At 39.9% G+C, this 11,390-nt stretch overlaps 1 long non-coding RNA gene across 1 annotated transcript; it reads right to left on the bottom strand.

Moving 5' to 3' along the window:
• Positions 1 to 536: 536 nt before the first annotated feature.
• Positions 537 to 4,915, bottom strand: LOC119088410. The gene is made up of 3 exons (XR_005092081.1): positions 4,829 to 4,915; positions 1,454 to 1,512; positions 537 to 903 (listed from the first exon to the last, which is right to left on the bottom strand). It is a non-coding gene; the product is annotated as an uncharacterized LOC119088410 (long non-coding RNA).
• Between the last annotated feature and the right edge of the window lie 6,475 nt (positions 4,916 to 11,390).

Here is an 11,390-nt window from a genome sequence, read left to right as displayed (position 1 = left end):
CTCAACCACTTACCTCTGTGTCTTGGTTGATTCTTCTATGACAGAGTTCACAAAGAAATAATGCCAGCATGCATGGCTGTGATGAGTTCTGAACTAATATAGGGAAAATGTGCACTTTAATTTTTTTCTCATTGGAGAAATTGATATTGGGTTTAAATGACTGGGATTTCTACCTAGGAGAAATACAGATATAGACACATCCTGGTGCATAAAATCTCAAACTAAAATGATTACAACTAAGTGCATGCATAGTAAACATGCTTACAATTTATTATTTGGGATATCACTGTGTGCGTGTGCATGTGTGCGTGTGTGTGTGTGTGTGTGTGTGTGTGTGTGTGTGTGTTTCTTTATCTAAAAATCTCAAGCATTACTGTGAGCAGGTGGTAGAAATTGTAGAGTGCACCTGAGAAAAGACAGGCAGTACTTGTAAATTTCTTATCTAAAATGTGTATTAAGAGAGTGGCTCCTCAATACATACGATAAGTTTTTCCCTCGGCACAACCTACAATTTGGAGAAAAGAAACACTCTTAGGTACAGAACAAGGTGAGTTTTATTTCCACAGGTTTTTTTTTCTTTCCTAGAACTTAGGGTAATTATAATTATGATGGGGAAGAATAGTCAAGAAAAAGATTCTGTATTAGTCTGTCATATGGTGCTGTCCAAAATCAGGTCTCCCTATCACTCTACTAAGGGTTTTAGGATACACTGTCACATGGCAGAGAAATCCTTTTAAACCTGCTCTTACGAGTGCCCTTTGAGAAGTACCTCCATGCCCCAATTAGCTACATTAAATGTCATGCTTTCCAGGTCTGGCGACTTCAATGTTCCTATAGTTGATACAGCAAACGTCTGTCACAACAGTTTCAAAAACCTCCTTACGCTGTCTAAAACATGGAACCCTGCAAGAGAAAGTGGAGATGACACAGATATACACACTCTTCATAAACACAAGTCAGCCGCCTTTGAAAACATTCATCTGTTGTATGTGTGCTCAAGTATATGTATGTGTACCACACGTGTGCAGGCGGCCAGGGAGGCCAGAAAAGGGTGCAGGGTGTCAGATCCTCTGGAAATGGAGTCACAGGTGGTTGTGAACCACCGTGAGGGTGCTTGGAACCGAACCTGAATCCCCTGCAAGAGCAGCAAGTGCTCTTAACCACTGAGACACTGCTACAACCCCATCTATTACCTTTTGAGTGTAAATTACACAACTTTAAATATAAAAAGGAATACTTGTTCAAGAAGAAAAGGCCTCCTAAAACACACCTGACAGTGACATTTTGAGTCAGGGATGATTTGGTACAATTTCATTTCATTCACTTCCTAAGTAAAAAACTTAACATGTGTAGTGTACATGATCTTTTTTATTATTCAAATATAGTATCTATTAAAAATGAAGGGATCAGGAAAGTAGCTTTTCTATCTTAGAAAATGTGATGTTCATCTTACCTTCGACGACCTTGCTGACTCTTTTTGTGGGCCTGTCAACAGGCTGTCCTCTAGAAAAACTAGAACACAAAATAAAAGCTCAAGGTACAATTTGTAATTGCCCAGAAATCGTTGCTTTATATGAACAAAGATCTATGGCTTTAGTCCATATGGCTGGAACGAATGGATGTCGTTCATTAATACGCATGATTGGGCTACTGCTGGGCAAATCTTTTCAAGAGGAAAGGGAAGGGGGGATAATACAAGAAGAGAAATGAGGGACAATAATTTTTGCCTCTCTAAGTATTGGGAATCTAAGACAATGTGCAATAATCCATGTTTGACTGTGTGAACACTAAAATGAATCTTAATGTTATACAGGAGCTCTACCATGTCTTCAAATCATTCTGAAGCCCAAGAAGATTGACTTTCCTTTCTAGGAATCTCTCAAATCCATGTCAATGCCCAGAAACTGAAATACACAGAATTTGCATTTGTCATTAAGCAAATGGGAATTTAAACTCGATAGTCTACATACTGTACTAGGGAAACAGACTTGGTAACAGGCACAAGATATAATTATATTCATCCACTTATCCTTTGATACACAATAAGATTACTGAATAGTAAAAGATACTGACGTTAGTACATTTTCTAAGTAATAACTATATATAATACAGTTCTTCTGATCCTCCTTTAATATGCTATCCATTTGTTTTTGTGGTGTTGTGTGGCTGCCCATATTTGGCTCAGTGGACCCACAGTGTAGTGGGTTAGAATGAGGATCTGGCCTCTGTTGACCATTCCATATCAGAGTTTTCACTAGAATGATATATAACATTAATACTGGAATGCTATTCTGAGTTCTTATATTCCTGTCTCAGGTGTACAACTCATACTGTCTCAGCACTTAACTTCACAGATATCACTAAAAGATATGCCCAGTTTTAACTGACTTTATGGCAGGATTGGAGACTGATCAAGGACTCTCATAATGTGCATGCCCCAACCCTCAGTATCAGTGAACTAATCCAAACCATCAGTTCCTTGTGTTTTGCACATAATAACTAGAATGAAATCTGATATTCTTGTAGCAATATCTGCCCTGGTGTTTGTAAGCAATGGGTACAAAGTGGATAATATATATAATTTATATAGGCCAGCAGAAATTCATACACAGATGATGGCTCTCTTCTATGGTAGCTAATAACTCCACAGCTGAATGATGAGCACAGGTCAACAATTAGCGTGTCACATGAGGGCCACACATCTGTTTCTACCTTGGCCCAAAGAGTAGAGGAGCTTGAATACTTTCATCACTCTCTTTCTCTCTCTCTCTTTGATTCTCCCCATAAGGGCATACATCTGTGCTGTTGGTGAGTGAGTTAATGAACACAAGGCATGTGGTTTAAATCCTCAGGCACGTTAAATTATTGGCAAAATAAACTGCCCAGTTCTGCCAGCTTAGCTTGACCACAGACTCATGAAAGTCTTGGATTCTAAATTCCAAAGCCATTATTCTTCTATGACATACTCCTACTTAGCTTGAAAGCAACCATTTTTCTTTCATGCATACTTGGGTAGACAAAACGAGTTAACAATTTAAAACTTATGCCTATGTTGGCCTAAGTACACACTCACTGTCCACTCCTAAAGCTAGGTTAGCATTGTTCTTCAGAATGTTCCAGTTCCAATACCTATTTCAATAAGGCAGTCCCAGAATGCTAGGTGCACAAACATTATGTATTAAAACATGTAATATTTTAAGACCTGAAAAACCCACCATCTTACATTACTGATGTGTCACAAATTTGAGTGTCTCTCCATTTAGCTACTGAGAAAGTCATAGGGAAGTCTAGAGCTCAACTTTTGAAAGAGCTCAAAATGAAGGGTCAGGAGAGCTAAGCCACACAACACTCTGAAACAGTTTTAGCCATTAACATCTTTTCAAATCTACAGGCAACCCCAATTTTCTCTGTGAATAATTCTAATCATATTATATATATATATATTATATACTAATTGCTGAATGTAAGACAGTATTAAGTTTATATGTTCCTATTTTCAGTCTTTACGATTGACCCTAGTCCTCTACTTTTGTGTCTTAAAACTGACTCCACACTGAAAAAGTAATTACCACATTTGACAATGCTTAGCTCTGCAGGGAAGTAGGTTGGAAAATTACTTCTAATTGATACCTCTGGCAGTTCAGATGGCCCAAAAAATAAATGTTTTCAGAGTAATGAAATATAGAAAGTGCATGTTCCTATGAACCATCACATAAATGAAAAACACGTATTCATAATTACCTGAATAAAATGAACCTTTCAGGGAGAAAAAGGGAATGTGTGTTAAAAATAAAGATATACACACATTACTATACAAAATGCCTCAAAATATCTCCAAAATTTTTGATTCACTCCAATTTTTTGAGATTAATAATTTAAATACATATAACCTAAATCTTATCAAAATATACTTTACAAAAGTTATTACATTTGCACCACAGAGCATCTAGTAAGGAAGAGCTTAACAACATGTTATAATAGGAATTTACACACACACACACACACACACACACACACACAATGGCTAATATTGGTTGTCAATTTGACTACATCTTTTTTTTTTTTTTTCCTATTTTTTCTTTTTGGTTTTTTCGAGACAGGGTTTCTCTGTGTAGCTTTGCGCCTTTCCTGGGACTCACTTGGTAGCCCAGGCTGGCCTCGAACTCACAGAGATCCGCCTGGCTCTGCCTCCTGAGTGCTGGGATTAAAGGCGGGTGCCACCACCACCCAGCAATTTGACTACATCTTGAAACAGTTATAACCCAAGCTGCTGGGCATTCCTATGAGGGATGTTCTTGATTTGATCATTTGAATCAGTAAGGTCCAGCCTATGTCTGGGTTGCACCTTCTGGTGGCGGCCCAGGTACAAGGACGTGGAATAAGGAAAGTCTGTTGTTTGCCTGCTTGCCTCACTCTCACTGGTGAGCTCAGCGACCCTGCTGCCGAGGCATTCCTTTGCCAGTCTTAGCACCAATTTCCTTGGGACTCCAATGTAGACTGAAGATCAGCAGCTCCAGTGCCAGACTGAGAACACTAAGACATCCAGCCTTTGGACCCAACCACTGCCTGATTCTGTCTTTTAAGCATGAGGCAGTCTTTGTTGAACTACCCAGACAGCATCCCATAAGCCAATCTAGTAAGTCCCCTTGATATATACATATATATTCTCTCTATTCTGTTCCTTTGGAGCCCTATTTATAACATATAGAGAAAGGTTGAAGTCAAATTGCTTTACAGGACAATCAAATAAATATATATATATTTGGACAAAATATTTTGAAAACTATTAACCAACTAAAGGCACAGCATCCAGTGGTGAATATCATACCTTGGCAGGTACAGTTATTGCCCATTTTAAACATTTACCACAATCAAAATATAACGGTCTATATTATCCCAGGTGCTAGTTGAGAAGTCTCAACGACACTGAAATTAAAAACTGAGGCACAAACATATATAATCACATAACCATGGCAACAGTGTGTTACAGAACTTGGAAGAGTGATGTCACAATCTATACTGTGACATATATCAGCTGCCACATAGGCAAGAGTTATAATACAAGTTCATGACCACATTTATCAATAAGCTAATGGTTTGGCAAGATGGCTCAGCTCTAAGTGTTGTTCAAGGCTGACAACCTGAGTTCAATCACCAGAACCCATGATGAAACTCCCAAAAGTCATCTTCTAGTGTACTATGTACTTTATGTACATATATTCACTCATGTACTATGGCATGCTTGTACCTGTACTCAACACACACACACATACACAAAGTGCACGCACACATGCACACACCACATAATAATAATACTTTTTAAAAGAGGTTATTATACATGTTCTTTTTTGCTCCATAGTCTTTCCCTAATAATGTAATTACCAAACTGCATGGTTTGTCTCATCTGTTGTTATCACTGTGTGTAGCTAGAGTTTTCTCCAGTCCTGCCTGGCCCACAGTCAGGACAAATCTCTCTCACCCGCCAGTCCCACAGCTGCTTAGACCCAACTGAATAAACACACAGAGACTTATATTGCTTACAAACTGTATGGCCACAGCAGGCTTCTTGTTATCTAGTTCTTATATCTTTTTTTTTTTTTTTGGTTTTTCAAGACAGGGTTTCTCTGTGTAGCTTTGCGCCTTTCCTGGAACTCACTTGGTAGCCCAGGCTGGCCTCGAACTCACAGAGATCCGCCTGCCTCTGCCTCCCGAGTGCTGGGATTAAAGGCGTGTGCCACCACCGCCCAGCTAGTTCTTATATCTTAAGTTAACCCATTTCTATTAGTCTATAAGTTGCCACGTGGCTTGTGGCTTACTGTTACATCTCGCTTGTCATGGTGGCAACTGACAGTGTCTCTCTGCCTCAGCCTTCCACTTCCCAGAATTCTCTTCTCTCCTTGTCCCACCTATACGTCCTGTCTGGCTACTGGCCGATCCGTGTTTTATTTATTAACCAATCAGAGCAACACATTTGACATGCAGAAGGTCCTACAGCAACTGTGAGCTTCTTTGTCTAAATTTCTGAATTCACAGAGGAATTTTTCTATCAGTGAATTTAAAGGCTGAGCTACTGCTCCCTGAAGGAATAATAGGAAAAGTCATTTCCTGAGATAATTCTTCTGACAGGTTAAGGGTCAAGGGCATGAACATAATTATTATATTACTCAATATATTACCAAAAATAACCTTCACCACGTAGAATTAACTGTGTAATCTAGCTATAAAGGCCACATAGTCATGCATACATTTGCATAAAGGTCATCCAATCCAAAACATTCATGTTATCTGATCATGAAAATAAGCTATGTAAATAAATGTAACCTTTCCCAAAATAAATGTAAGTGAAAAAGTAGGGTATATGTGCTGGTTTATAATTCTGAGAAGGTCTTCTTCCTGGTATTTCACATCACAGGACTAAATGGCATCAATGCTAATAGCTCACATATGTCTGGAAAAATAACAGAGTTCATCTAAGGAGATATCTTAGGGTATCTATTGCTGCAAACAAAACACCATGACCAAAAAGCAACTTGGGGAGGAAAGGGTTTTTTAGGCTTATACTTCAGCATTGCTGTTTATCACTGAAGGAAGTCAGGACAGGAACTTAAACAGGGCAGGATCCTGTAGGCAGGATCTGATGCAGAGGCCATGGAGGAGTGCTGCTTACTGGCTTGCTTCCCCTGGCCTGTTCAGCCTACCTTCTTATAGAACCCAGGACCAGCAGCCCAAGGATGGTACCATCTACCATAGTCTGGATCCTCCCACATTGATCACTAATTGAGAAAATGCCTTAGAGCTTGATCTCATCAAGTCATATCCTCAACTAAGGCTCCTTCCTCTCTGATGACTCTAACTTGTATCAAGTTGACACACAAAACCAGCCAGTACAGGGGCCTATCAAAATTCCACTATAAAAACCAAATCCATGACTTATAAATACTGTTTTAATGTAGATGTGCCATAATAACACTAGCAATCATTGTACAGGGGTAATAATAGAATAGGTGCAGGGGAAAAAAGACAATTCCGTCTTTTTTGTATGTATACACAGAGAGTTAAAGGCCTGATGCTTGAAAAAAATGTATATTTTTATGAATATGTGTACACATGCTCCCATATAAGTACTATGTATTTTATATACTGCTGCAAGCTGCAGGAAAATATAATGGAATTCAGCTACTATCACAAAAGCTACTACTTGGAAAAGTCAAGGACTTATCCAAAGGTCAAGCCATGGCTTAAGCAGTCTTGGTGATATTTTAGCTTTTGTATATACATTAGCTGGTTCCTAAAATGATTTCCTTGTATGCTTCCAAGAACTCCTAACAGTGTATTTATCTAAAATGCCTATCAAGCATCCAAGGCCATACAAAACAACACCTGCCTCCTAGGTCAGGCAGATAGCTTTATTTCTTTTGCAATTTAGGGTGAGACCCTCCTTTCTTATATAACCTTACTAATAGACCCCTAAATTCTTACCTAACCACTTCTAAGAATGTGGACTGAGCACACAGACCCCCTTTGTGATACACTAACCGGTCATTAGCACTCAGGTGACCTCCTCTTTTACCACTCCCATTTTGGGTTGTAAAAGAAAGCCTGGTGGTCACTGCCTGAGGAAAATTCTTGCCTGCCTTTATGACCCTGTAGAATTCAAGCCTGGTGACCTTGCTTGACCAGGGGCTTGCTATTGCTTGGGTTTAAAAATGGATTCCTGGGAGACTTAGGTGGAACATGGAGAACGGAGAGAGATAAGAAGGATTTTGACCAGAGAGTACGTGTGGACGAGATGGAAGATGAAGAGTCAGATGGGGAAGTACTAGCTGGGTAAGAACGAGATGAAAAGGACCTAGATGAGGCAGAATTAAGATGAGAGAATTAAGATAGAACTTAGAGGGAACAGTAGATAAATATAGAGAGAAATCAAGCAAGAAAGGAGCTAGGCATGAGAACAGAACTGAAGCTGTGTAAATAGGATGTTATCCCAGAGAAATTAAAGCAAGTGGACTATGGAGCTCAGCGTGCTGAGATTCTGTTTCCCAAAAATAGTCCTCACCATTTGTAGTTCTCTCTCCTGAGCCCCTGGGATGTATAATATTAAGGCTGGTCCCTCTAATATTATACAAGATGTGACCTTGATGGAGGTGTTTGTCACTGGGAGTTTCAAGAGACTCCCACCACCACTTGGCCGGGTGGTGGTGGTGGTGGTGGCGGCGGCGGCGGCGGCGGCGGCGGCGGCGGCGGCGGCGGCGGCGGCGGCGGCGCCGCACGCCTTTGATCCCAGCACTCGGGAGGCAGAGCCAGGTGGATCTCTGTGAGTTCAAGGCCAGTCTGAGCTACCAAGTGAGTTCCAGGAAAGGCACAAAGCTACGCAGAGAAACCCTGTCTCGGGAAAGAGAGAGAGAGAGAGAGAGAGAGAGAGAGAGAGAGAGAGAGAGAGAGAGTCCCACCATTCCCAGTGAGCACTCTGCATCCTGTTTGTGAGCCAGGATGTGAGTTCTCAGGTGCTGCTCCAGTGCCATGCCTGCCTGTCTGCTGTCATGCCCGGCCCCCATGATGTGGGTGCTCTTCTATCCCTCCGGAACTGTAAGCACCAAATAAACCCTGCATTCTATAAGTTGCCTTGCTCATGTGTTTTATCACAGCAATACAAAAGTAACTAAGAAATAACTAAGATATAAGTAAACCCAAGGGTCTCCAACATCAGGAAATTTCAAGGAGTGCAGTGGTATGAGGCATGCAGAGATATTCCTTCTTAGTCAAAGGATAAGTTACTGCACTTGGACCCTCCCCCACCAAGGTGGGCCTATTTGGATTTTGGAGGAAGCACGTTCCTCATTTGGGTGTTTCCAGCCCACATGACAAGTATGATGGCTCTTCTTGCTTGTCAACTTTACTATATCTGGAATCAGCTAAAACCCAAGCTGTCCCAATCCCTCAGGCTCCTTTCTAGCACTGCAACAGAACACGAGCTGAAGCTCTCTTCCCCCTTCTCCACACTTCCTGTGGATCCCACAGACTGTCTCCTCCTGACCCTGTCCCCCACCCCTCACTTGTCTCTGCATCCTACCCTCCAACACCAGCAGGCATTCCCTGTGAACACTCCAGCCTATTTTCCTAACCTAAAGAAGGAGATGCCTATCAAGGTACAAGATGCATAGAGAACACCAGTAGATTGGACCAGAAAAGAAAATCCCCTTGCCACATAATAATCAAAACACTAAATGTACAGAACAGAAAAAGCATATTAAAAGGGGAAAAAAGCAAGTAACATATAAAAGAAGACATATTAGACTCAACAGAGGCTCTAAAAGCCAGAAAGGCCTAGACAGATATCCTGTAGATTCTAAGAGACCACAGATGCCAGCACAGACTACAATACCCTGGAAAACTTTCAGTCACCATAAAAGGAGAAAATAAGATATTCCATGATAAAGTCAACTTTAAACATCTATTTACAAATCCAGCCCCTACAGAAGGTACTAGAAGAAAAACTCCAGCCTAAATAGGTTAACTCCATCCATGAAAACACAGGAAAGAAATAATCTTGCACCAGCAACAAAAGAAGGGAAGCAAGTGTGAGCTTACACACACACACACACACACACACACACACACACACACACACACACACCATCACCACCACTAACAACAACAACAAAATAATAGGAATTAACAATCATTGATCATTGATATCTCTCAATATCAATGGTCTTGACTCCCCAATAAAAAGACATAGACTAATAGAATGGACTTGAAAACAGGAGCCACCCTTTTGCTGCATACCAGAAACACACTTCAACATCAAAGATAGACATTATCTCAGGACAAATGGTTGGAAAAAAATATTCCAAGCAAATGGACATAAGAAGCAATCTGGTGTAGCCATTTTAATATTTAAAAAAAATAGACTTCAAATCAAAATTAATCAAAGAGATAGGGAAGGACACTTCACACTCATCAAAGGAAAAGTCCACCAAGATGACATTTTAATTCTTAACATCCATGCCCCAAACACAAGGGTACCCACTCTTGTAAAATAAACAGCTTAAATCACATATTGACCCTCACACACTGATAGTGGGAGACTTCAATACCCCACTCTCACCAATGGACAGGTCATCCAAGCAAAAACTCAACAGAAAATGCTGGAGCTAACTGACATTATAAGCCGAATGAACCTACAGATATTTACAGAACATTCCACCCAAACATAAAAGAATATAACTTGTTCTCAGAACCACAGGGAACTTTCTCCAAAACTGACCACATATTAAGATACAAATCAAGTCTCAACAGATACAAGAAAATTGAAATAACTCCCTGTGTCCTATCATATCACCATGCATTAAAGCTGGATATCAACAACAACAGAAAGCTTATAAACTCATGGAAACTGAACAATTCTCTACTGAATGAAAAATGGGTCAAGACAAAAATAAAAAAGAAATTAAAGACTTTCTAGAATTCAATGAAAATGAATACACAACATACCAAAACTTATGGGACACAATAAAAGTGGTGCTAAGAAGTTCATAGCACTGAATGCCAACATAAAAAAAAAAAAAGTGAGCCAGGTGGTGGTGGCGCACGCCTTTAATCCAGCACTTCGGAGGCAGAGCCAGGCAGATCTCTGTGAGTTCGAGGCCAGCCTGGTCTACAGAGCAAGATCCAGGAGAGGCACCAAAACTACATGGAGAAACTTTGTCTCGAAAAACCAAAAAAGAAAAAAAAGAAGAAGAAGAAGAAGAAGGAGAAGAAGAAGAAGAAGGAGAAGAAGAAGAAGAAGAAGAAGAAGAAGAAGAAGAAGAAGAAGAAGAAGAAGAAGAAGAAGAAGAAGAAGCAAGTTCATCCTAGCAACTTAACAGCACACTTGAAAGCCCTAAAACAGAAAGTAATCACACCCAAGAGGAGTAGATGGCAAGACAATCCAACTGAGGGCTTAAATCAATAAAATAGAAATAAAGGGTACAATACAAAGAATCAATGAAACAAAGAGTTGGTTCTTTGAGAAAATCAACAAGATAGACAAATCCTTATCCAAACTAACTAAAATATGGAGAGAGAATATCCAAATTAATAAAATCAGAGATGAAAAGGGGGACACACCAGACACCAAGGAAATCCAGAGAATCATAAGGACACACTTTAAAAACCTATATGGGACTTTCAATGAAGAGCTAGTATCAAATCTTCTCAAATTATCCCACAAAATGGAAACAGAAGGAACATTATCTAATTCATTTTATGAAGCCACAGTTACTGTGATACCCAAACCACAAAAAGATACAACAAAGAATAGAATTACAGCCCAATTTCCCTTATGAACATAAATGCAAAAATATTCAATAAAATACTTGCAAACCAAATTTAACAACACATCAAAAATA

The sequence above is a fragment of the Peromyscus leucopus genome, chromosome 7 (genome assembly GCF_004664715.2).
Source record: "Peromyscus leucopus breed LL Stock chromosome 7, UCI_PerLeu_2.1, whole genome shotgun sequence".
Lineage (NCBI taxonomy): Eukaryota > Metazoa > Chordata > Mammalia > Rodentia > Cricetidae > Peromyscus > Peromyscus leucopus.
The sequence above is the reverse complement of the archived record's forward strand: the minus strand, read 5'-3'. Positions and strand labels throughout refer to the sequence as shown.